Here is a 15,476-nt window from a genome sequence, read left to right as displayed (position 1 = left end):
AAGAAACTTTACAATGTCCTTGATGAGAGGCAAGGGAAGGAGAGGAAAGAAAATGAGGGCCAGGGTTGTAAATTAAATTGATTTAAAAATATAAAGGAGCGCAATGTATATTTTGTGCCCACCTAAGCTTCTAGACTAGAATTCATACCATATTCATAAACATTTGCAGTTTCTAAGATACCAAGATATTTTATATCCCGATATAAAGTTGTACTTTACTTTTAGAGCTTTTTTTATACATAGGAGAATAGGTTTTTTTCAATGATTAAAGAGAAAATTTCCATTTAAAATAGTATTCTTTTATCTTGACGTAGTTATATGTGCAATTTTGTGATATCCATTGGTTCTTTTTAAATACAATTCCAACAAAAATTAATCATGCTTTTACTACAGTCTTAAGTTGTTAAAGATTTATTATACCACTTTGATTTTATACTGACATCAAACATAGTTTGAAACGTAATATGAAGAGTCAAGATTTAATAGTTTATTTTGAAGAGAAAAAAAAATAAGAGAAGCAATGCCTGCATTAAGACCATTACTTTTTATTTTGCATTGCTTTTACCTTTAATTGGTACTTTTGCAATTTTTATTGAAGGCTTTAGCCTGTTTTAAGGTTGGCAAAAGATTAAGTCAATTAAAAATCTCAGGCAGACAATTTAACCACTATTCTCTGATTAAGAAGCATTGATTAAAATTGCTTTCAACAAAGGAAGACAGAGTGGATCCTTAAAATGTCTTATGGCTTAGAATTTTATGTCAACTAACAGTTTAGATTGTCTTCAGGCCTAATTCTCCAGCATGTTTATATAGCAGTTGGGGGTTGTTGGCCCGACGAGTGCTTGGGGAGGCACGAGTCCACGGACAAACAGCCAAAGAGGAACTTAAAACAGGCTGGGGACGGTTCACTCCTGCCAGGACATTGCTAGCTGTTTAGTGACCATCTAAATGTTCTGCTAGTTTTGTTGCCATACTTGGTAGTCCCGGTAATCTGGCTAGCCTAAGAAGTTGAGCAAAACAAAATACAACTGTGCACGGCCACGCCCTAGAGTGACTGTCTCCAAATACCATACAAGTCCAAGGCTGAAGCACTTGAAAGGCTTGTATCCCTGCTGATCAAATCTTTATAAGATTGAGCCTTTAAAGACAACCCTTAAGCGCATAATGTTGTCATTTACAGCACTGTTTCGGCGCTGTTTTACCTTCCCAATTATATAGGTGGCTAATGCACATGGTAATTATAGTTCCTTAAAATTTATTCACTCTCAAGCAGATCAGCTCAGAAATGTTGGCACAGTGTCAGGGTTCCTTAACAACTGCTTGCCAAACCACTCTTTGATCCAGTGAAATCATCATATGATTCAAAACAAGGCCTACAGCCTTTCAAGAATTCACATCTTTAAATCCTCATCTTCTTAGTCGCCCAACCTCCCCATGCTCTACCTAAGAACTGATTTTTCCTTATCAATGCCAAAGGAATATTTATTTTCCCTGTGGGGTTTATATTATGCTTCCTTTGTTCCCCTTCATTTATTCACCATTTCTAACTAACACATATTGAGTGCTTATTATGTACTAGAGATTGTGGCTTGTCCTGCAGTGATAGAAGTAAACTATCTCCCCTAAATTCACCACATAAAGTGGAGACAGTTAAAAAGATAATTACAATATAGTGTTGTAGGGCAGGGCAGGAGGAAAGAAGTAGGGCTCAAAGCCACTGGTGGAGGCCAGAAAGATTCCCTGTGGAGGTGAATTCTGAGCAGAGCATTAAGGATAACTAGAAAGAGGCAGATGATAAAAGCAAGAGGGTTGGGATATTCTAGACAGAAGAAATGGTATGTGCACTAAGGTCTGGCAGTGAGAGAAAGCATGGCACGTGTTAGAAGATGTTCTGCTAGCCTTGAAATGGCTCTCATGGTGTAGCTAGAAAAGAGGTGGGAGAAATAGCACTGTGAGAATCTGAATGACCATATCTTACCCTCCTAAGGAGTTTGAATTTTATTCTAAAATCTCTGCCAGAAATGACAATTTCTTCCCGCCTTTTCAATGTTTAATATTTTGTTTCCATCTTATATTGTTACTAGTGGCCCAGTGCACGGATTTGTGCACATTGAAAGGAAATTAATTAGAAGGTGGCCGGCAAGGCGGGACTGGGTGAAACAGGCTGGACACGCTCTGGAGCCAACTTTCCGCAGTCCCTCCCCGGCCGGCCATACCTGGGGCTGCATTGCAGCTCGAAGGGCATTCGTGGAGTGAGGGAGATCCCTCCAGCAGGTGGGATCCCTTGGCCTGGCCTGTGGGGATCGGGCCGAAACCAGCTCTCCAACATCCCTCGAGGGGTCCTGGGCTGTGAGAGGGAGGTTCTCTGGTGACACACCCCGAAATCGGGCTCCCTCCTCTCTGGTTTCAGGGTCGTCACCCAAGAACTGCCACTGCCAAGTCACCACAGCTCGGCAGCTCCTGCTTTGAGCGCCTGCCCCCCTGGTGGTCAGTGCATGTCATAGCTACCAGTTGGACAGTCGCTTAGCCTTTTATATATATAAATTTATTTTTCTGGCTTAAACTGTGCACCAATGTTAGTTTATAGCAGCGATGATGGGCCGTCTTGTATTGTTCCTGACTTAACCTGAAGTGAGTCTAGTACTTCCTTTTTAACTTTGATGTCTGTAGTTGTATATCAGATAGACACTTTTTAATTGTCTCTAATTCTGTGATAATTTAAATACACTGAAGCAAACATCTTTGTGTATAAATACTTGTATTTTTATTTCCTTAAAAAGAATCCCGTGATGTTTGATACATGATGCCAATTTGTTTACAGAGTTTCCTGTATAAACTTAAACCTGCAGTGAGAAGTCTCACTCTTATCAGTATTTAGTATTGCCAAATTTTAAGATCCCAGAAATTTAATTGATAAAGAATATTTTGAGATTTAACAGGTAAGAAACACTATATACAGGGTGTGCTAAAAATGTATACACACTTTAACAGCTGATAGCTTAATTCTAAAAATGAAACACTGCCTTTATAATTATTCAACTTTTTTGTGTATACATTTTTGGGACATACTCTATTTTAATTTCTTCGCTCATTATTGCATTTCTTTCTTTTTTTATTTACTAATTGGTGATTAGATTTGTTCTGTAAGTTGTTCTATATTTTTATTTAGTAGTGAGTTCTGAAAATATAATACAGATAATGATTTTTTTATTATTGTTTGTACTCATTTTAGCACATTTGTGAATGTCAGTTGCTCTTCAAAAATATTGTATTTTATAATCTTCAGCAATATGTGAAAGTGCCCATTTCTTTCTACCCACCCCAAATATAATGTTTATTGAATTTCCAATTCAATAGGTGAAAATTTTATATAGCAAATATTTGTTTTCATTTCTAAGATAGTTAATGAGAGCATTTTTCATTTTTATCATCAGATTTTTTTCTTTTTTTATTAGTTGCCTCTTCATTTTTAAATTACATTTACATTATTCTATGTATTTGTAAGAGGTCTTTACCTATAATGTTATTAATGCTTTATCCTAAATAGGAGGTATTTTTTTCAATTTGATTTGCCATTTCACTATGCTGATGACTTTGTTGTACTGAGCATCTCTTGTGCTCCACCTCGTCCTCTGGCCTCACCTCTGATTGTAGCCATGAGGTCTGGGAGCAATGGAGCTTCTTCCTTATTCTTTCAAGCGGATATTCTAAGTCTTCTCAGAACATCCCAAGGTATAGAGGAGCCCAATGAACCAAGGGTGGCCAACTGGATAATGTATCTCTATTTACTTTTCCTGCTGATTTATTTCATCCTTCTGTTACTCACTCCTATTGTCTGGGATCACATTTTCAAATAAACAACACACATATGGATCTTTCTCTTAGGCTCCTCTTTGAGACTAAGTCATACATGCTTTTTATATGTAAAGATTGTCTATGTCTGTGTGTGGGCATGGGTATGTATTATCACATACCTAATTTATTTTATGGTTGCTGACTATATCTTCATGCTTATAAAGGCTTCCCCTATCACCAGAGTCAGACAAACGTATATGTTCTTTTGAGTCTTTTTCTCATTTTCTTTAATATAAAGTTTATTTGGGATAGGGTACAAATTAGTAATATTTTTAATTTTTCCCAAATAATTTAAAGTAAACTTTTAAATAAACTCCACTGAATATGTAGTCTTTTCTCACTGATTTTTTCTCAACATTTCAGAGTTTCAGGAGAATTATAGGTTATATAAGAGAGTAAGCCTCTTACTCTTATCTTTTCACACATTCTATCTAATTAAGAGGGAATATGCTAATTGACTGCCCCGCCCTCAAAGATGGCGGCACCCACAGCCACAAGATGGCGGTGCCCAGTCCTCTCAGCCCCGCCGGGGCGGCAGGCATGTGGCAAGGCCGGGCCCGCCTTGCCATGCACCTGCCTCCAGAGTCCCCCATTCCCCTCAGCCCCCCAGCCACCCAGGGCTGGCCTGAGGCGCAGGTAACCAGGGCCGGCTGAGGCTTGCGCTGCTGGCAGTGGCCACAGCAGAGGCGTGATGCGGTGTCGCCTTCCCCTGATCGCCAGGTGGCCTCCCGCCCCTGAGGGCTCCTGGACACCCCCTCACCCCAGTGCATGAATTTTCATGCACTGGGCCTCTAGTACTAGAATGATGTCCATGGACAGGAGTAGATGCGTTATTGTAGGTGCTTCTTGTAGGCTTTCTAACTGGACTCAGATACTGGTGACAGTCCACAGAGAGTAAACAGCCCAATTGTAGCCTTACCCTAACTCTTAAATATTTGGGGTTTGTATCCTCATTTTGCAATAATTTATATCAACAATCTGCTTCCACTTATGGACAGTTTTATTAACATGAAATTATCCAGGTTGTTGTTTTTTAAACAAACCTAATTATCAGCAAGGCCACAGCCCTATGAGAGTGAGCTGTAAGAATAGACAGCACCCTAGTATTGCCTTAATCTTCTGAGTATTTAAAAGAAAAAAAAAAACTGTTGCCACACAATCATGCACTAAATATTTATGTATACAGAGGTTGTTTCTGGTGTTCAGATCTTTGTCGCTGAGTTTTCAGTCTATGCCTATGACAATACCACCAGGCATTAATGAGGCTTTTAAAATGTTTTCATACCTGGCAGAGCAAATCCCTCCTCATTATTCTTCTTTTTCAAAAAATTGTTGGCTCTTCTTGTTTGCTTATTCTTCCAGTTGAACTTTAAAAATCACTTTGTTAAGTTCTTCCAAAAATGTGGCAGACACAGAAATACATCACCAGGATGCCCTTGCGAGGCATGGCGTGTTGCTCAGCTGCGAGGACTGCATAGACACATTCCAGCTGTCAGGTCCTCTGGAGTCTCACTCTTCCAGAGGCCATTTCCATTGGGCAACTGGGGGAGGTGGTGATGAAAAATCAGTCATCTCAGCTGGCCCGGGATGACTCCAGGGGGCAACCAGCTCCCAGATGGTTGGCTGAGGCTTTGCTGCAGTCACATCTCAATTCTTTTGTTCTCGGTCCTGCTGCTTTCCTCTTCTTTCCTCAGACATCAATCCTTAACAAATGTTTGATACTCTGAATTCCATCTCAACCTCTTTCTCTGAAGCACTCAACCTACAACAAATTTAATTGCAATATAGTGCCAAGCCTGTCGATTAACTGGTGAAAACTGAGTCTCCTTTAATACTCAGTTTTCCACTTGGAAACATGAGATGTCTCCAAATTTATTCAAGTCTCCTTATATATGTTTTACAAACCTCTCTTCATATGGGGTTTACAGGTTTCATTTTAAGGTTTTTCCTGGTTCTCATATTTATTGTTATTATTTCTTTCTACATTACGAATAGAGAGCCCTTTATTATATTTTCTATGTTACCCATGACTATAAATTAATTTATAAATAATATTATAAATGTTATAAAACATTTTTAATTGTAACTTTACTAAATTCACTTATGAGGTATGCTTATTTAAAACATTGTGTATATTTTTCCTGGCATGCTTCCTCTATTCATCTATTATAATTTTTATCTGGCTTAATGCAATTATAAGCATATATCAAAAAGATTTCATTCCAGTTTTCCACATTTTAAGAGTGATTTCAAAGTAATAGCATCTATTGAGTGCCTCTAATGTATCTGGCAATGGTAGTTAAATGGACCTACAGTCTTCACAGCCACCATATAAGGTTACATTATAAGTTATGCTTTTTAAAAATGTATCTTTATTGTTGAAAGTATTACAGATGTCCCTTTTTACCCCAATGACCCCCTCCAATCTACACCTATCCCCCACCCCAGGCCTACTGCACTATTGTCTGTGTCCATAGGTTATGCATATATACATATAAGTTCTTTGCTATGCTTCTAAAAGAATGCATGTAACTTACTCATTAGCTGCTGCTAGCAAGTTATTGAACCAGAAGTCAAACCTAGGGTGACTTAACTCTAAAGTAAAACAATCTAAAGACTTTTTCCCAAGGCAACATAACCAAATCAAGCCTTCCTGGGTTTGCTTTTACCTTTGTCATATACAAACTAGAGGCCCAGTCTCAGCCTGGCCTGTGCCCTCTCGCAATCCGGAACCCCCTTGAGGGATGTCAGACTGCTGGTTTCTGCCTGCCTGGTCTGCAGAAACCAGGCCAAAACCGGCAGTCCGACATCCCCCGAGGGATGTAGTAGTGCACAAAGGGGCAGGTGGCCGGGGAGGAGCCTGAGCCCGGGCTGGGCATCACGCTGCTCCTGCTCCTCCTGGCCCCACTGCACCTGCTGCCGCCCCTAGGTAGCGCGCTGCCATGGCTGGCACACGTCAGTCAGCTGAGCGGTGCTCCTGCCGTGGGAGCGCACTGACCACCAGGGGGAAGCTCTTGTATTGAGTGTCTGCCCCATGATAGTCAGTGCGCATCATAGCGACTGGTCAAATGGTCATTCGGTCACTTAGGCTTTTATATAGATAAATAGATAGATGATAGATAGATAGATAGATAGATAGATAGATAGATAGATAGATAGATGATAGATAGATAGTTAACCTTTTGCACTTGGATGTCGAGTGTGACTCGACACGGTTAGCATCGGTAGCAGCTCATATGTCGAGCCACACTCGACACGTAGTTTCTCCACGGGGGGAAGGGGGATTTTTGTCTATTTTTCCAGTATCTTTTCTTGTTTTCATTAGCATGAAAGGACAAGTAAAATATAAATGCCGTCTCAACTGATGCCAAAAAAGAAAAAATGAAAAACCGATAACGCATGTGAAATTTATTAGGAAACTAGTACATGATCTTGTTGGAGAATTCAGAGATGGTACACTAACTTCCAGGGGTAGATTATTATCCACTAACTTAGAGCAACGTTTAGATGGAAAGCTCCATATAATCACACCTCACCCTAACTAAAAACAAAGATTGTGTTGTTTGTTCTAACAGAAAAATCAAAGGAGGAAGAAGAGAGACTATTTATATTTGCGAAACATGTGAATGTAAACCAGGTCTTCATGTGGGTGAATGTTTCAAAAAATATCACACCATGAAAAATTATAGAGATTAAAATTACTCTTTGAATGCATCAATAATTTGATATATAAAAAAATCCAAATAAATAAGTTTGTATGAAAAGAAACTCCAGTTTTTTATTCTACTGCCGCACTTTGTAAAATCTGGGGTATTTAAAAAATTAAATCCCGAGTAGAATAAAGGAATCGAGAAAAAAGCAAGCGAGTGCAAAGGGTTAAATATTTGCTAAATATATATTTCAATTTCAATAATATATGTATATTTAAATTTCAACACACATATGCACCACATATATACACAGAGGGTTCCTAACTTATGATTTTCAACTTTATGATGGTGTGAAAGTGATACATCCTATATAATAAAAGCCTAATATGCTAAGTGTCGGGTTGGCCAGTTGTCTGTTCAACCAATCAAAGAGTAATATGCTAATGTATGCTAAGGCTGCTCAACTGCTCGCTATGATGTGCAATGACCACCAGGGGTCAGATGCCCCAACCAGTAGGTTATCTTGCTGCTGTGGTCTGGCCGATCAGGATTGAGGGAGAAGGGCTGGACACACCCTGGAGCCCTCCTGTGGTCCCTCCCCAGCTGGCAACCTCCCATGTCCCTCCTGGCCCCGATCATGCACCGGTGGGGTCCCTTGGCGTGGCCTGCACCCTCTTGCAATCCAGGACCCCTCGAGGGATGTCAGAGAGCTGGTTTTGGCCCAATCCAACAGGCCAGGCTGAGGGACCCCACTGGTGCATGAATTCATGCACCAGGCCTCTAGTGTACATAATAAATTGCACGAAATATTTAACACTTTGTTATAAAATAGGCTTTGTGTTAGATGATATTGCCCAATTATAGGCTAATGTATGTGTTCTGAGCATATTTAAGGTAGGGCAGGCTAAGCTATGATGTTCAATAGTTTAGATGTACTAAATGCATTTTTGACTTACAGTATTTTCAACTTACGATGGGTTTATTGGAACATAAGCCCAGAAGAATCAGTATATATAAAACTTCATGAGTAATTTCCAAATGCAAATTCTTTATATAGCATTTGAACAAAAAGAAATGTATACACTAAAAAGTTAAATTTCACCTTCACCTTACTCCCTTCCAAATGCTTGCCCTTCCCCAGAAGTAACTGCTAAATATTTCCTTCTTGCATTAATTTAGTTCACTGGAAAATTAATGGGTTCTTACCATATTTTTGTCTCCAAAAGCATTATATCTTGTCCATTATTATATTAGAATAAAGATTTGGCTCTATGTACTATAATCCAAAATTACAGAGACTTGTATAAAATTGATTTTTATTCTTCTAACTTTAAAAACACAATATGAATTGTACACATCACTTCTGCTCATACCTCATTGTTCTAAAAATCTAGTCACATGGCCACATCTAGCTTCAAGGTTAGGAAGTTTAATCTGGGCCAGCATGAGCCCATCTGGATTTTTTTTTCTGAGGATGAAGGGAGAACTAGTGGATTGTGACAGGCTATGCTCAGTAACCTCACAACTTAGTTTAGAAAAGCATCCAGTTACTTTTCCAGGGAAGCTACCTTTGTCTTTAAATACTTGATCTAATCCCTTAAAAAATTTTTTTTAATTGATTTAAAAGTGCTAGTAATGCAAAACAGGAAATCTAGTTTTGTGAAGTTTCTTTACCTAAATCTATTGGCCATTATGAGCTGGGTCAACAACTTCATTATAACGGTCACAGTAACTTACTCAAAAAGTCATTCACCCTACCAAATATTTATTGAGCAATAAATTCTTACATCAGTTCTGAAAAATACTCCAAAAATAAAGTAACAAAGTCAACTCCCAATAGTGTTTATATTCATCATATGATTTCATCCAAATCATCTGAACTGATAAATATTAATGAAGACATAGAAGCCAGTTTACCAATTTCACTTCTATCCTGAAGAATTGTGTATTTCTGGCTTAATCTAACATTTTGTTATAGGATTCAGAATATAAGGTTTTTACTTTTACAATAGTGAAATGAAACAAAAATAATAATATTCCAACAATCCTGTAGCCAAGAAATTCTTCACATAATTTATTTGAGTAACACATCTGGTGGAAATATGTTGCACATCAAAATTAAGCTGTCTTAAAAGTTAAAGAGCAAATTTTACTTGAAAGAATAATTTGAGGTTAAAATAGAATGAGCAATGAGTTTGGAAATGAATTCAAGAATACGGGACTCCCTGTTATCATGATGAATTTATACATTCAACCCTGACTATTTGAGAGGGTATATTCTTTTGTTGTTAATCCTCACCCAAGGATATTTTTCCATTGATTTTCAGAGAAAGCGGAAGAGAAGGAGGAGTTGGAGGAGAGAAAGAGAGAAAGAGAGAGAGAGAGAGAGAGAGAGAGAGAGAGAGAGAGAGAGAGAGAGATCTGAGAGAGACATATGGATTGGTTGTCTCCTGCACGTGCCCATACAGGGGCCGGGCATCAAACCTGCAACCCTTTGGTGTGCAGGCCAACACTCCAACCATTGAGCAACACTGGCCAGGACTGAGGGAGCATATTCTTGATCCTAGTTCAGCTCATGTATATTGAGGGTGTATATTGATGAGAGGTCCCAGAGATTGTCCTTGGGAACAGAGTAGTAAAGTACATCTCTCTATCAAGTTGAGTTTATAGAATAACACAGTTTAGGCTCCTGAAAATTTTTCTAACAGAGATTTTTATTGTTGTTCTGGATCATCATTATGCAACATACTATGTCAGATGACTTTTGTCCTTAGGCAATTTGCACCTCACAGGACAATGCTCAATTTATATACAGGTTTTTCTGCTTGGTCTCATTCAGACTGTGTGTGTGTTTCTTGGTGCAGATGCATTTGCTGACACTAGCATTTACTCTCTTGGAAAAGAATATCCAGACAGTAAAGTATATGCCTTTCTGAGTTAAAAATAAAATCTTCCAATGCATACCCAAAGCAGACGATGCTAAATGTAATAATTTGCACATATGGGTGTCTGCCCCATTTTCTTACCGCCCATTTGCACATAGCAGTTACTGACCCAGGAACACGGCATTCCAGTAGACCCGCGGTGTGTGGAAGTTCAGTAAGACTCAAAGGGAGCACAAAGTAAACATGGTAATGTCTACTGTGAAGTAATAGGGGTGTGGTGGGGGGCACTGACAGCCCCAAGAGGTCACACTTCCCCATTTAAACCAGAACTTGTTTCCTACACCGAAAGCACAGGGAATGCCATTCTAACAAACACAGACTACCAGGAACCTTATCATCGCTTCCTTCCTCCTGTGACTCCTCTGTAGGAGACCATCTCTTACACTGAAAATGATGACATAGAAGGAAAGAGAAAGTTAGGGCAACCCATATCTACTTTTCCTTTCAGATTCCCCCTGCCCATCAGTGTGCCAAAGGCAGAGAGTGTTGGTAGAATGCCCATGTATCAAGGAGTGGAATTAAAACAGTTGAGTTCATTTTTGTATAACTTCTACTCTTCTGGTAAGAATGAAATACATGATGCATGGACAAACTGTGACAAATGAATTGTGTAATTTTGGTAATTCTGCATGTAAGTGAAGTGGTCTTATATTTGCATTTTAGACTGACATTGTACAACATAAAAGGTGAATGAAAAAGTCATATTAAATGATTTAATTTCAGTTGTTTAGTTAGAAGAACATGAAATAACCAATAAAAACACCATGCCAACTTGTGAGAGAGACTGCAGATAAAAGGAAAGAGCTCTATATTTTAATTCATTAGTGGAAATTTTCCTATTTTTTGAACAAGTGGCTCCTATTTTCATTTTGCACTGGGCTCCACAACTTTTATAGCTCCAGTTTCTGTGTGCCTCAGCCACCTCTACAATATGATTTAGGCATTCTCATTTTTGTCACTTTCAAATGTGATTCTCTTTCCCTTTTACCTCCAGAATCTATGAGCCACCTGGTCTCCTTTCACAAATTTCTTTTCTGTTTAATCCAGCTTAAACAGATGGGTGGATTCTATTCTTTACAACTAAGCACACCAACTAGTAATAATAGTAGTAATATTGATAGCCCTAGCTGGTTTTGCTCAGTGGGTAGAGCATTGCCCTGCAGACCCAGGTTCAATTCTGGTCAAGGACATGTACCTTGGTTCCAGGCTCCTCCCTGGCCTGGGCCCTGGTTGGGGCTCATGTAGGAGGCAACCAATCGATGTGTTACTCTCACATTGATATTTCTCTCTGTCTTTCCCTCTCTCTCTTCCACTCTCTCTAAAAATCAATGAAAACATATCCTTGGGTGAGGCTGAAAAAAAAACAAAACACTAATATTCATAGATTCTTACTTTATGCATAGCACATGTTTTTTAAATAATGAGAAAAATACTATTATCTTTAGTATATAGATGAGAAAATCTAGGGTTAAAAATTAAATAAATTGGCTGAGTTTCACCAGCTAATATGCCCAAGGACCAGGAGCCAAACCCAAATAGTCTATTCCAACCCTTTGTGAAGCCACATTTATATTACTGTTTGTCCTTTTTAATATTGTTGATCCCTATGGCAAGAATTTGACTGAGTTCTAAATAGACATTGTGCCACCTAAACAAATAGCCATTGTTAGAATCCAAGACAGTAAATGTTTGAATGGAGTCTTGTTGCTGAAAACATTATTCTTAAGGAAGATCCAGTAAACTGGCTTTTCTGAGAATCCATGTCGGTGGTGATCAAGAATGTTCAATGGCTTTTATGTCTATGGGATTTGTTGTCTCTGGATTTTATTCCCCCTGGTTTTGTAAGATTTACCAGCATATGATTACACTGATTAGGAAAGGCCGACAAAGTGAGAAATTTAGGTGGCTTTGAATATAAATATTCACCTTTTTTCCAGAGGTGTTAAAATTGCTTTCTCAGCAAGATGTTTTCATGCTGCTTGTATTATTGTTGTTCTTATGGAAGTTCACAGACATCCTGGCAGAATACAAAATTTGCCAAATATGACTGATTCTTGGAAGATTCTGCACAAATAAGGGACTAAAAAAGGTTAAGATTGTTGGAATCTGGGAGCTTAGACAATACCTATTTGTCTGAAATTTATCATTCTGCCAGAAGTCCCTGAGTCTGTGAAAATTCAGTCACTTTATCTTAGGACACATGTCATTTCAGTTTTTAGATGCTTCCAATTTTTGCTGATACAAGGTAACAGAGACTTGGTGCTTTTAAAAAAAAAAGTTGCTACTTACTGTAAAAAAAAAAGTAACATGAAATGTGGGCTGAACTGTGCAAGTTGAAACACTTCAAACCACAAAGGTGAGGATCATAGGACAAATATTTCTTTACCAACTATGGGTGGGATGGTGTCTTTATGATTTATTCTGAAATAACAAAACAATCTGAAACAATGAAGTGTTTCTCTGCGCCTCATGAATATATATGAATTCAGTTCATGACAGAACAAGTCATTGGCTGTCTCTGCCAAACAGCCAAAAGGGGCTGATTGATTGCTTTATGCAGAACCTCTCACAGACTAAAGGTACTTGAAAGCTGTGGTTGACGAAATGCAAAACACTGCCAAAAACGAATGTAATTCTTAAATAGCATCAAATATTTATACTGATGGCCCGAGTGCTTGAGAACTAATAATCCCAAACTTCCAAATCCGCTGCAGATATCCTTACTCACACTATTACTTCTTTTATTACTTCTTTCGACAAAACTCTTATTGCCTTTAAATCACATATACTAGAAAACAGATTTGATTGGCTTTGGTTAGTCACACCATACATACTGGAGGGTCATTATTTCATAACCAAAAAACCCCTTTTTAACCATAATTTAACTAGTGGCCCAGTACACAGATTTGTGCACATTGAAAGGAAATTAATTAGAAGAAATATTTTAATATTGCTATTCACCCTTTCTGTATAATAGAAGTGTCAACCAAATTGACAGTCAACAATGACAGATCGAAACACACGCGTGCAATTGGCAACAGCGAGAGCTTTATATGTATCACGCATGCATGAGTCAACGTTTATTTTTAAATTGCCAGTACACGTCATATGTCCTGGCCAGTTGGTGGGTCAGACGGTCGGAGGGACAGACAGGGGTCACTTAGCCTTAGATATAGATATAGATATAGATATAGATATAGATATAGATATAGATATAGATATAGATATAGATAGATATAGATATAGATATAGATATGAGCAAGTGGTTTATTTTATTTATGGTCAAATAAACAAATGTCCCTTCCTGGAATGTATATTACCTATTTTTTATTTGCTTAGAATCTAAAATTATATCTTCATGTGATTAAGGACCCATGTATTACTTAAAACTAATTTTTAAAATTCCTGGCTCTTTGAAATTATTTTGGAGGAAAGGATTGCTATGAGTTGTCTCTATCCACAAAAATGTTGTCTTAATTTAGATTTCCCCAAATATAGATACTAAGACTCAGAGCTAGATTTATTATTTGCAGGGCAATCACAGGAAGCAGGAGTGAAGGAGCAGGGAGACAGAGAAGAGAAGAAGAGGCGTGCATCGATGAGGTTGCTGCTGCAGAGAATAGACTCTGTACTGCAGGGACCTCTGAGAAACAGAATGCCCACACTCTCCATTGGAAGGACAGACACGTGCTGGGTGCTGATACCCAACTACAGTCCTCCACTGATTGCGGGTTAGTCCTGAGGATACATGAACTCACTCTTACTGCTGGCTGAGGACACTGCTTTGGTTTCAGAGAAAAGTCCAAGATAAGAAAGTAGAGACCTCCTTGCTGGGCATGACAATAAAATACAAGATGCCCTGTTAAATTAGATTTCAGATAAATAGCTAATACTTTTTATTATAAATATTCATCAGACATTCTTACACTAAAAATTACTTATATATCTGAAATGCCCATCCTGTATTCTTTTTCTTTTTTCTTCTAAATCTGACAATCCTACTCCTGGCACATGCTTGAGATGGAATACTATTGGCATGAGTCTGAGCTCACTCAGACTGTCCCCCTTATTGCAACTAAAATCAGGGGTGGGCTCAGGGTGGTGAAGCAGGGCATGAAAAGTGTCTGCTACATGTCAGGATTCTTTTTCTTAATAAGGAATACATCCGCCTCACTTCCCCAGACAGAACACCACATACACCATCCTTACTCATCTTTATTTCATTTAAAAAAAATTTTTTTTATTGACTTCAGAGAGGAAGGGAGAGAGAGAGAGAGAGAGAGAGAGAGAGAGAGAGAGAGAGAGAGAAATATCAATGATGAGAGAGAATCATTGATCGGCTGCCTCCTGCATGCCCCACACTAGAGATCAAGCCCGAAACCCAGGCATGTGCCCTGACCGGGAACCAAACCCTGACCTCCAGTTCATAGGTTGATGCTCAACCACCGAGCCAAGCTGACTGGGTTCGTCTTATTTTATTGATCAACACTTTTTTTTTTTTTTTGCTTTGAATAGGTCTCCACTTAACCTCCCTGCAAATAATCTGCTACTTGATTCTGTATAGCACCAGCTTTGCTTAAGCAAAATTATACAGTAGACTCCTTATCTTTTGAATCCTCTCAGGTCCTCTTTCGCTTGCTCGTGCCACTTTCTCATCACACTGTGACCATAGATGCGTAAATATTAGTCCCGGCCTCCTGAGAAGCAGAGGCCAACACAGGGCTCACTATGTAAGACATTTATCAGGGTAACAACACCTGTGAGGGGGACATGGGAAGGGACAGGCAGAAGCGGGTGCTGGTTAGACCACGATGTGGGTCAGACCACAAGTAAATAAGAGAGGCCGGGAAGAAGGATGGTAGAAGAGTCTCAGGTGGCAGTGCAGTTCTAAGGAATGTCAGCAGGGCCTCAGGGAGTCATCATCCTGCATCCGTGAGCCTGCCGCTCTCAGTCCCTGGCCAGGAGCATCTCAGGGACGGACGTTGTGGTGCAGACGGGTGTGGACGTTAGATGGCAGCAGCTGGGC

Source organism: Eptesicus fuscus, chromosome 14 (genome assembly GCF_027574615.1).
Source record: "Eptesicus fuscus isolate TK198812 chromosome 14, DD_ASM_mEF_20220401, whole genome shotgun sequence".
Taxonomy (NCBI): Eukaryota; Metazoa; Chordata; class Mammalia; order Chiroptera; family Vespertilionidae; genus Eptesicus; species Eptesicus fuscus.
The sequence above is the reverse complement of the archived record's forward strand: the minus strand, read 5'-3'. Positions refer to the sequence as shown.